Genomic DNA, 12,615 nt, shown 5'->3' with positions numbered 1-12,615 from the left:
GGCTTAGGTGGGCGGGTCATGTAGCTAGAATGGAAGAAAGTAGAAACGCTTTCAAAGTCTTAACTGGAAGACCAATCGGAAAACGACCATTAGGAAGACCTAGGCGTAGATGGGAGGACAATATTAAGATGGATCTCGCAGAGATTGGAATACAAAGTAGAAACTGGATGCAGTTAGCTAAGGATAGAAGTCAGTGGAGAGCTTTTGTGAGCGCGGCATTGAACCTCCGGGTTCCATAGGCCATAGAGTTAGTTAGTTAGTTAGTTAGCTATATTGTTAAATTGGATATCTCTTTTAAAGAAAAAGCATAAAAGGTAGGTATACTTTTGGCGCACCACATTTTAGATTTACAAGTACAATTCAATACTTTGCATGAAAAGACATATTTATAAGAAACAAATTTCTGCAAGCAACGGAATTAAATACAAAGTAATACGCCTATATTTTATGTTTGGAACTGTAGGGTTACTAGTATAAAATCATTATAAATGTTTCAACGACGGATAAAGTGTGTGAGGGATAATGTTTAGAAGAAAGGGTCCAGTAATTTTTCTAAGAAATGTTACAATTTCGGTAGTTCCTATTCACATTAGTTTAGTTTACGTTGGTTCATGTTAGTTACGGTTAGGTTAGGTTATGTTAGATTATATTAGTATATGGTCCAGCATAATTTTCAAAAAGTGATAGAATTTCTTTTCCTTCGGGTTAACTGCTGTATCGTCAGATCAATTTTAGAGAATTTACCAGGTCAATTGGTGAATTTATTTAAGTTTATGAGGAAGAGTGACGTATGGCAAGATAGCCCTCCCACTTTAAAAAATTGAAACAATGACTAGGTCATTCGTTTGTACTACGTTTGTACCGTTTGTACCGAAAATATTTTCGTTTGTACCATTTTCCTTATAGGGGTACCTGAGAGGTCAACTGGGGGGGCTATCTTGGCGCCAAGATAGCCCCCCGGTATCACAGCACAAAAAATTGGAATACACCATTCGAAAGCATATCGTTTGTACCGTTTGTACCGAAAAGAGTTTTGTTTGTACCCCGATAGTTTTCGAAAAACAGGAAATGACATTTGGGGGGGCTATCTTGGCGCCAAGATAGCCCCCCCGTATCACACCACAAAAAATTGGAATACACCATTCGAAAGCAAATCGTTTGTACCGTTTGTACCGAAAAAAGTTTTGTTTGTACCCTGATAGTTTTCGAGAAACAGGGGATGACATTTGGGGGGGCTATCTTGGCGCCAAGATAGCCCCCCCGTATCACAGCACAAAAATTTGAAATACACCATTCGAAAGCAAATCGTTTGTACCGTTTGTACCGAAAAAAGTTTTGTTTGTACCCTGATAGTTTTCGAGAAACAGGGGATGATATTTTGGGCGGGGGCTATCTTGGCGCCAAGATAGCTCCCCCGTATCACAGCACAAAAATTTGAAATACACCATTCGAAAGCAAATCGTTTGTACCGTTTGTACCGAAAAAAGTTTTGTTTGTGCCCCGATAGTTTTCGAAAAACAGGGGATGACATTTGGGGGGCTATCTTGGCGCCAAGATAGCTCCCCCGTATAACAGGACAAAAAATTGGATTACACCATTCGAAAGCAAATCGTTTGTACCGTTTGTACCGAAAAAAGTTTTGTTTGTACCCTGATAATTTTCAAGAAAGAGTGGATGGCGTTTGGGAGGCTATCTTCTACGCAAGATTGGCCCTCTAATATGTACTTTTTCCATGCCCATTAATAAGTATTATATGTCTATTCATGTGAATTTATGTGAATTTAGATCTCTTGATGTACATATCCAAATGAAAAGAAGGACTTATTGGGAATAACGCAACGTTAAAACTGAATCGGCGAGTGGGAAAACAGTGTAAGTTCAAAATAAGCCATTTTGAGTTAAAGGCGAAAATAACACTAAAGATGTAGAACTACAAGTTGTAATGAAGAGCAGTACAATTTGGAAGACCTCGCACGTTATAACAGAATGCTATAATGTCGACTGTACATTTGTGGCATTAACAAACGAAAGTTCTTTCTTCAAACATCTCAAAATGCGTTTTGTGCACTAGTAGTGTTTTTCCGCTCAACGATTCAATTAAATTTAATCTATTTGTGCCCTTTTCCGTAAATAAATACCGTAAAAAGCATAACGAAGTGTGTACAAATTCAGAAAGAAACTGTATTTACAGAAATAATCTTAAACAAAAAAAAAAAAAAAAAAAAAAAAAAAAAAAAAAAAAAAAAAAAAACTAAAAGATGAAATGTTTGCTCACCTAAACTGCGTCCTTCCACGTTTCAGCTTTACACCAACTGAAAAAATTAGCTGTTTATATCTGTCACATTAACAGCTCGAGAAGTTTGTCGCTTTCATAGACAATAGACGAAAGCAAATAGGCCATTGCTGAATAATAAGTATTTACTTAAGGAAAAGGGCAGAAATAGAGAAAATTTAATTGAATCGGTGACTGGAAAACTACTATAGTCCACAAAACGCATTTTGAGATATTTGTAAAAATAACTTTCGTTAGTTAATGCACAAATGTACAGTCGACATTATAGCATTCTGTTATAAGGTGCAAGGTCTTGCAAATTGCACTGCTCTTCATTACAACTTGTAGTTCTACATCTTTAGTGTTATTTTTGCCATTACTTCAAAATGGTTTATTTTGGACTCACACTGTTTTCCCACTCGCCGATTCAATTCTAACGTTGAGTTATTACTCAAAAATTCATTTTTTTTATTTTGATATGCAGAACCAGAATTCTAAATACACATTAATTCACATGGATAAACATATGATACTTATTAATGGACATGGAAAAAGTACACATTAGGGGGCCTATCTTGCGTACAAGATAGCCCCCAAATTTCATCCCCTGTTTCTCGAGAACTATCAAGGAACAAACAAAACTTTTTTCGGCACAAACGGTACAAACGGTACAAACGATTTGCTTTCGAATGGTGTATTCCAATTTTTTGTGCTGTGGTACGGGGGGCTATCTTGGCGCCAAGATAGCCCCCCGCAACAAATATCATCCCCTCTTTCGCGAAAACTATCAGGGTACAAACAAAACTTTTTTCGGTACAAACGGTACAAACGATTTGCTTTCAAATTGTGTATTCCAATTTTTTGTGGTGTGATACGGGGGGGCTATCTTGGCGCCAAGATAGCCCGCCCAAATGTCATCCCCTCTTTCTCGAAAACTATCAGGGTACAAACAAAACTTATTTCGGTACAAACGGTACAAACGATTTGCTTTCGAATGGTGTATTCCAATTTTTTGTGCTGTGATACGGGAGGGCTATCTTGGCGCCAAGATAGCTCCCCCAAATGTCATCCCCTGTTTCTCGAAAACTATCAGGGTACAAACAAAACTTTTTTCGGTACAAACGGTACAAACGATTTGCTTTCGAATGGTGTATTCCAATTTTTTGTGCTGTGATACGGGGGGGCTATCTTGGCGCCAAGATAGCCCCCCCAAATGTCATCCCCTGTTTCTCGAAAACTATCAGGGTACAAACAAAACTTTTTTCGGTACAAACGGTACAAACGATTTGCTTTCGAATGATGTATTCCAATTTTTAGTGCTGTGATACGGGGGGGCTATCTTGGCGCCAAGATAGCCCCCCGCCCAAAATATCATCCCCTGTTTCTCGAAAACTATCAGGGTACAAACAAAACTTTTTTCGGTACAAACGGTACAAACGATTTGCTTTCGAATGGTGTATTTCAAATTTTTGTGGTGTGATACGGGGGGGGGGCTATCTTGGCGCCAAGATAGCCCCCTGCCCAAAATATCATCCCCTGTTTCTCGAAAACTATCAGGGTACAAACAAAACTTTTTTTTCGGTACAAACGGTACAAACGATTTGCTTTCGAATGGTGTATTCCAATTTTTTGTGCTGTGATACGGGGGGGCTATCTTGGCGCCAAGATAGCCCCCCAAATGTCATCCCCTGTTTCTCGAAAACTATCAGGGTACAAACAAAACTTTTTTCGGTACAAACGGTACAAACGATTTGCTTTCGATTGGTGTATTTCAAATTGTTGTGCTGTGATACGGGGGGGCTATCTTGGCGCCAAGATAGCCCCCCCAAATGTCATTTCCTGTTTTTCAAAAACTATCGGAGTACAAACAAAACTTTTTTCGGTACAAACGGTACAAACGATTTGCTTTCGAATGGTGTATTTCAAATTTTTGGGCTGTGATACGGGGGGGTTATCTTGGCGCCAAGATAGCCCCCCCAAATGTCATCCCCTGTTTCTCGAAAACTATCGGGGTACAAACAAAACTTTTTTCGGTACAAACGGTACAAACGATTTGCTTTCGAATGGTGTATTCCAATTTTTTGTGCTGTGATACGGGGGGGGGGCTATCTTGGCGCCAAGATAGCCCCCCGCCCCAAATACATCCCCTGTTTCTCGAAAACTATCAGGGTACAAACAAAACTTTTTTCGGTACAAACGATACAAACGATTTGCTTTCGAATGGTGTATTCCAATTTTTTGTGCTGTGATACGGGGGGGCTATCTTGGCGCCAAGATAGCCCCCCGCCCCAAATACATCCCCTGTTTCTCGAAAACTATCAGGGTACAAACAAAACTTTTTCGGTACAAACGGTACAAACGATTTGCTTTCGAATGGTGTATTCCAATTTTTTGTGCTGTGATACGGGGGGGCTATCTTGGCGCCAAGATAGCCCCCAAATGTCATTCCCTGTTTCTGGAGAACAATCAGGGTACAAACAAAACTTTTTTCGGTACAAACGGTACAAACGATTTGCTTTCGAATGGTGTATTCCAATTTTTTGTGGTGTGATACGGGGGGGCTATCTTGGCGCCAAGATAGCCCCCCCATTCGACCTCTTAAGTAACCCTATAAGGAAAATGGTACAAACGAAAATATTTTCGGTACAAACGGTACAAACGTAGTACAAACGAATAACCTAGTCATTGTTTCAATATTCTAAAGTGGGGGGGCTATCTTGCCATTCGTGGAAGAGTGAGTGAAAGTCAGGTAAGGAAAATAGTAAAAGTTCAGAAAGTGATTGTATTTGCTGGTTGTTTTTGATTTTGTAAGCCGCACAGTATGTGGAGGCGGATGGACTATTTCGCGGAGAAGCACACTTGTTTTACTATACGGATCCATAGATTGTAAAATGTACAGAAAAATTTTGGCAAGTCTTTCATTTGCCAATTTCATGTCGAGAACAGAACCCAAACAACCTCTGCGGGGCTTCTAACCCGTTCCTAGTACTAGTACTACTACCGCTACTCCTACTACTACTTAAACTATGGATCCGTATAGTAAAACCGCATACCTAATAACATAATCTAACGAAAGTTAATGGAATCCAACCAAATATAACCGAATGCAGTATATTTAGGTCCATTTTTTCGATTTTCAATTTGGTCCGGCGATACAGCAGTAATGCCCTTACTTGTATTAATATTAGGTTAGTTTAAGTTAGTTAATTTCATTAAGTTGGATTTGGTTAGGTTGTGTTAGGTCTAAGTATTTGCATCTTTCATTTCTCCTCTAAATTTTGTATATTTTGCCTACTTCTGGACCCCTTCTGCGAAACATTTACCTAAGTGAGTGCATATGAAAGAAGACCGGTGATACTATTTTCCACTACCGGTGTATTTCTGCACAGCTTACAGAAGCTATAATTTATGTTTACAAGTGGAGCGCTACTATCACGATACTATGACAAGTGCTATTCAAACTCGTATCATTGCAAAAACCCACTCGTTTTCACTACCTTCGCTGACGCCGCTGCATCCTTCGCCCGCAACCCCTGGCTGACGATCAGGCCCCCGCTTAGCCCTGCACGGACTCGGTTAGATAGCATTCGTGCTATCCAGAGGCCACCTAGCACAACTTGGTTTGCGTTATTTGCACTATAGTTTTTAAACTATACATCCGGACCCTGCATTTGTACGCAAACCGTAAAATGATTGTAATTTATCACCAATTGCTTTTGATGGCCCCCTTGAATTTTATCTATGCTATGTGAGATATTTTCATGTCGTTTAACGCAAATCATTTAGGAAACAGTGACAAATTATAATTTTTCAAGTTATTTCGAGTGGTACACCTAAAGTAAACCTGCACGATCAGAAGATACTTCATCAGTTGTGTTTTCATTTGTTTTGTTTTCACTTTCACTCACCTGATGTCGCTTAAAGCGAAATTTTACGAATTTTCTTTCTGAAATAGAGCGTGCTCTAAACAAGAGAAATCTCATAGGATCGTTCATAGGATCATATTCTGGTCCCATCACTCTTGATAACGCTCTTCCAAGATCTTCAGGTCTTGATGGTTGAGATTTTGACTTTAGGACAAATCGTGAGAGATTTCCTAGGATCTATCCTGTAGTGTTTAGGTGGCCTAACCTGTATGTGTACTTGTTGTTTATAGAGGAAGAGGGGGTCAAATTTGGACAATTTACATTTATTTTCGGGACGGTCCCATATAACACAAGATATATTTCACTGAAGTGGTCTAGAAGCATAATTCTTGTTCGTATACATGATGTGTGGAGCAAAAATGATTTGCATATGGACATGGTACTATAGTGGGGGAGGGGAGAGAATGTCTAATTCAATGAATGTTTTCTACGCATATTTTATTTTAAAAAATATTTCCTACATAAAACGAATTCATTACGCAATGGTAGCAATGGCTACCATTTCTTATATTATTGTCACAAGTATGTGGCCTCATTAGCATCATTTTGTCAGCGTAGGGTGGCTGCCAGGGCCCCGCAAAGTCAATATTTTCATATTTTTAATGATTTTTTATGTCTGCTCTTGTTCTACGAATACGGCGGGAATTTCACGAATGTGACCTCGTTGGAATTTGTGGTCTATAAGCTTTCCAATGGTGTATAACTCATGACTCTGTGATAATTAGGGGGGTCACCTGAGCCCCGAAAGTGAGAGTCTGCCATTTTGTTAAAATCCCTGGCGGGTGTCTAGAGTTAATTGTGTTGTTATGCCGTAGACACTAATCATTATTAGCTACCCATGTTGCAGATAGAGATGTATCTTGAAAACTGTTTAGTTAAAATGTCATTTGCTCCTTGTAGGCTAGTCACTGCTCTTTTCTATGAGTTGTATTGTATTTGTCAGAGCATTTCTTTTAGCTTATGACGTGAGAACTGTCATTATTATGGAAATAATAGTGATCAAAAAATACCCAAGTTTTAAATTTGTGGATTTGGATCTTACAGTGTGTTTAACCTCCGTTATTCTTGGAAATTAAGAAATATTCAAATACTTCACTTGAATTTCTGTTGGTTTAGTTATACGCACACTGATGTGCAGAATTTCGGTCAGTAATTGCTGTTATAATAAGAATATAACTCTGCTTGTAATTTTCTCCATGCACAAATCCTGCGGAGGATGGATTGTTTGTTAGAAAATTAAATTAGCTTCTTCAATCCGATATTTTAGTCGTTTTAAACATGTCCAACCAGCATCGAAAAAAAAACACGTTTAAAACAATTTGTTTAAAACGTTTAAAACAAACTGAATAAAACAACAGCCCTCGTTTTAAACATGTTTTAAACACTTGTTTTAAACATATCAACCCTGATTATAATATGCAAAATATATATTGAAAATACGAAAAATAAACGCATTTGTTACCGGACAATAATATGCACCCACTATGAATATAAGTATTTACGCAGAAATTAATATATATGTCTGAATACGAACCACGTCTATTACAGAAAGGTGATATTAATCCTTGAAAACTTAAAGAATATACATTGAAAATTGGAACTATGCCACATTTCAGTGGTATTACGTACAAACACAAAGTAGTAGTATACATATGTAAATTTAAGGCATTTATTTGAGAATGACACATTGATCTACATAAATACCACATGTATTAGAAAAATGATGATATTGATCATTATAGTTCATAAATATGCATTACAGATGAGATATATTTCAATTCCAAACTATTTGTCTGTGGTAATTACACTCTTACATCTAATATAGAAATAATATATTTGAGGCCTTTTCCTTGAGAATAACATGTGTATCTAGACACAGGACACAGTAATACAAAAAACGCATATGGAATCAAGGAAAGTTCAAACACTTTCTATTGAGGTAAAAATTTGTGCTTGTAGCTCTCTCGTTTATGGAGAACCACAGGGTACTATCGTTTGATAATCTTGCAGTAATCTGCCAACATATTCTGGTCCCATCACTCTTGATAACGCTCTTCCAAGATCTTCAGGTCTTGATGGAAACGCTTTCTGTGTTCATCTCTTAAGTTCTCAGGGAATTGATCAAAGTGACTGTATAGGAAATCAATCTTCACACTCATATTGCACCAAAGATCCCGAAAAGCCGATAACGTTCTCTTAACCAGCACTTCATAGTTATCAGACTTTTTCTTGCCTAGAAAGTTTTTTTCTATAACTTCCACGAAAGGGAGCCACTCTGCATCCTCCATGTAATTCATCTTGGCCAATTCCTCATCACGCAAAAGAACACGAATTTGAGATCCATCGAGCACACTTGCTTTAATCTTCAAGTAAGAGAGAGCAAGAAATTTAGAAATTAGATACTGAAAGCAGTCACCATCAGCATTTAGTGCTTTCACGAACTGTTTCGTCAAGCCAAGCTTTATGTGGAATGCGGGAAAATGATCCTATCTCGGCTGACAATTGAGTCATTCACAATGTCTGGATTTCCTACTTTCAGAGTGTTACAGGTAGGCCATTCTTTTTGTGTCCAATGCTGCTCTCGAGCTCGGCTGTCCCACATACATAGATAGAAGGATACTTCGTGAAATATTTTTGTTGTCCAAGCATAAAATTGACCATTTTTAGATCAATACAAATAATTCAGTTATGTTCCTCGTACTCGAGCAAGTCAATCACACGTTAATATTATTATGTCGCAAATGCACCAAATGACCAATTGGAGCCGATCCATATGCATTGCCATTGTGGAAAATATCACACTTGAAACTGCGTTTCGAACTTTCGATAAATAACCTCTATTCTGTTGGACTATGAGAAAATGCCTAATTCAGTTGGAAGACTTGGGATATCACGGCAGTAAAAAAAGTTGTATATTTTTGAAAAGTAGTCTACAAAACCCCTTTTTTCCTTTTCAGAAATAAGACACTCGTGTCAAATAATGCAACAGATCTTTTCTCACAGTCTAGAAGCTAATTGCTCAGCAGTTTTTTTTTTAGGGAGACGAAGTCATTCAATTCAGGCTGAACTGCTGAGGTGTAGATGACTGCTTAGTGTCAGATGCAAGGGCGCCGATCTTGGGGGAACCGAGGGGGATCGCCCCCCCAAAGCTCATGTGGGCCTCCTTTATTGTATATTTATGAATATACAATATTTGGCATAATTTGAGTGCGATTTCTTTTAAAATCTTCATGTATATACCTTCTGCATCTGAATGCCTCCCCCTAATTTACAGATAAATCGGCGCCCTTGGTCAGATGAATCTTAGGATTCCACAGCCGTTTCTTCACACACCTTATCACAAGCCCTGAGATCTCCCTGCCTTTCACTTTCTTCATCTTCGGAAGACCGGAAACCATTAAAAACAAACCAGGGATTCATCCGAGTGCGGGATCGGACGAATTGATGAGGGAATTACTCGGATACAAAATAGAATCCGGTTTTCCTTCGTGCCCTTCGCATTGACCATAGGCCAAAAAAAAAAAAAAAAAAAAAAAAAGTCACTTAGAAGGTCTTTCGTTTCTCGCCAAACCATGGGAATTTCGCCAAACTTTGGGAACTCCGAAAGACGTTTCCTTTTATCCAATCACGCAGCATTTCCTCAATATTAAGACACACGATATGAGGAGCCTATTTTTTGTCCTGGTCGCCAATGGAAACTTAGAAATACGTATTGTAGGAACGCCTAACAAACGATGTTATATTCTGTCTTTGGCGGGGAAGTGTGTAGCAGCAACATACATAACAAAAGTCATCAGGTTTATATACTCAATTCTGTCTATTTAAAGAAGCCATGTTGTAGTTTGAAACAAAGAACATACTAGAAAAAAATTAATATTGTGAATGTGCTCTGTAGTTAGAGTAGATTTAAGTGAAAATAAATGCAAAGTAAAATGGACGATTTCCTTGCCTATAAAACACGCAAGTTTTAAATTGCATGGAAACTATAGTATGCATAGAGAAACGGATTTCAGATTTCAAATCAGTGAGCAAAAATCGTATACAAAAAGCTGAAAAATCTCATGCAACATAAAACTTTTAAGCAATTGTTCCCCAGCGTTATGTATTCTATGTCGACTATCGGAAAGTAAAACTAAAACAAAGATCACGAGTTCTGACGAGTTCGATCCTCAATGAGGTCAGTGTGAACGAGTGAATGTGAGTTCCGTTGAAGATAGTGAATGTCACGTGAGATAAATCTTATAATTCGTTGTATATGTTATAAAATGTGTATGGCCATGTGCATAGGATCTACACCAAAGGGCAGAACATGGAGCATGTTTGATAATACCATTTCATTACGTTGTATAGTCTGCTCTAGTTTGAATGCAAGCTTAAAATCTGACATGGAGCGAACGACAAGTTTCGGATGTCATCGTGGGAAGTGGCGTTTTCACTTGGTGGCGCAGTTGCATCAAGGTTTGTGGCTGGAGTTGCATATTGAACCAGGTACTATCAAATCGAGTGCAGTAGATACTCTATATTGAATGGTAAGGTAAGTGAAAAATACGAAAATGTAATTTTTATTGAAAAACTAAGGTAAAGGAAGAAGATATTAAGGGTTGATAGTATGCCAAAAGATGATAGTATGCCAAAAAAAAAAAAATCATGACATAATTTACACCAAGAAACATCTGCTTCATGCCAAAAGAATCGTCTACATCGGGAATAAACATTCTTCACTACTTTCTAGGTTTGATTGCTCTAAGTTGTAATGAGCGAAGCCATAGCAAGGTGTTATAGATTGAGTTTTAACTGTCGAATGAAAAACATACTAAATCATAAAGAATGTCTATACAAAAGATACGAAGTTTTTTTTATGGCTTTGTTTTCTTTTGAACTTTGTAGCTATATTTGCTTAATGAAGTTACATTTTTATTTGTCTGTTAAACAGTTCTCCCAAGCAAGAGAAAATTTTTAAAATTTCCATGTTGTTTACCAACCTATAGTTCAGGTGAACAAGAAGATTCTATAAATAGTAACAGTGGAAAAGAATACGCTTTTAAACGATTGAGATATATTTCAGTTTAACATTTTGAATTAATACTGAATTAATACATACACTTACACATTCATATATATATATATATATATATATATATATATATATATATATATATATATATATATATATATATATATATATATATATATATATATATATATGTGTGTGTGTGTGTGTTGTTTTGATGAATGAAAACGTAAAACTAAATATCATGTAACAGACACACTTGGGTTTCTAACTCTTAATAAGGAAACTAGCTTAAATATCCGTTCTTTTCACGAGGAGAATGGGTTTATGGAAATATTTGAACTACTTTCCCCTTAGGATATGCATTTCAATGAAAGTGCAACTATAAAAACCCATAAAATACTCTATTTCCCTCGTATGTTTTGAACTCTTCTACCTCGTAGCGATACGTTCGTTAGTCAATCTAACATGATAAACCTTGAGATAGTAGTTATGTTTAAAGATTCATTTCTAATGGGTAAGTTGCTTTCCGTGATGTAATCACAATCAATAAACAACGTCTATACGAATGTGCCGAGAAAAATATAGCAATTGTAATTTTTGCCCCCCTTAAAACCAGAATTATGGAAAATGCTAGTAAATGCGTCCGCTTATTTGTAATGAAGAGTTTAAATACAGATTTCCATCTTCTTGAGATATTGTATTTATCGCATTAATTTTGAACACCATACACCTTTAGGATACGCTCTATAATCTAAGGCTAGTTTTAGATGGAAGCATTTCTCGTAGCAGATATGCTGCTAAAAATCTTGTATAATATTCTATGGCATCAAAAGTACATGATGCTTTTACACGGTAGCATTTTGATAAGCATGTTGTCGTGACGTAGCAAACAAATCACTGGAGAAAAGCGCTATTATGGGTCAGAAACTAAAGCGTGAGGTAGCTAAAGCTATAGTGGTTGTAACAACAGTTCTCGCCTATTATATTAGAAAAAACGAAAACTACACAGAAATATGTAGGCAAAGAGCATTCAATTTCCCACACAAAACAAAGAGCATGGATATTTGGCACAAAATCTTTCGCTTCCTTCTAACACACCACGGCGCTGCAATCGGACCAGAAATGCTGCAGAAAATGCTATGAAATAGAGCAGGTTCTATCGACAAGAAATGACATAGGATATGCCATGGCAAGGGAAATGCTATAGCGTTTGCTACTTTACACGGTAGGATATCGATGATACGATTTTTGCTACGAGAAATGCTTCCGTAGCCTAAGTAATGGTTGAAACCTAGCATGAGGTAGATACTTTGTTTCAAAATTAATTTCAAAGTTTACAGTTATTTTCCAATGATGCGATCACAAATAACGGAGAACATCAATGTGCATTTAAAAAAAATAAG

The sequence above is a fragment of the Thermobia domestica genome, unplaced genomic scaffold, assembly GCF_964235325.1.
Source record: "Thermobia domestica unplaced genomic scaffold, izTheDome1.hap1.1 HAP1_SCAFFOLD_812, whole genome shotgun sequence".
NCBI lineage: Eukaryota > Metazoa > Arthropoda > Insecta > Zygentoma > Lepismatidae > Thermobia > Thermobia domestica.
This window is presented reverse-complemented; position numbering follows the sequence as displayed.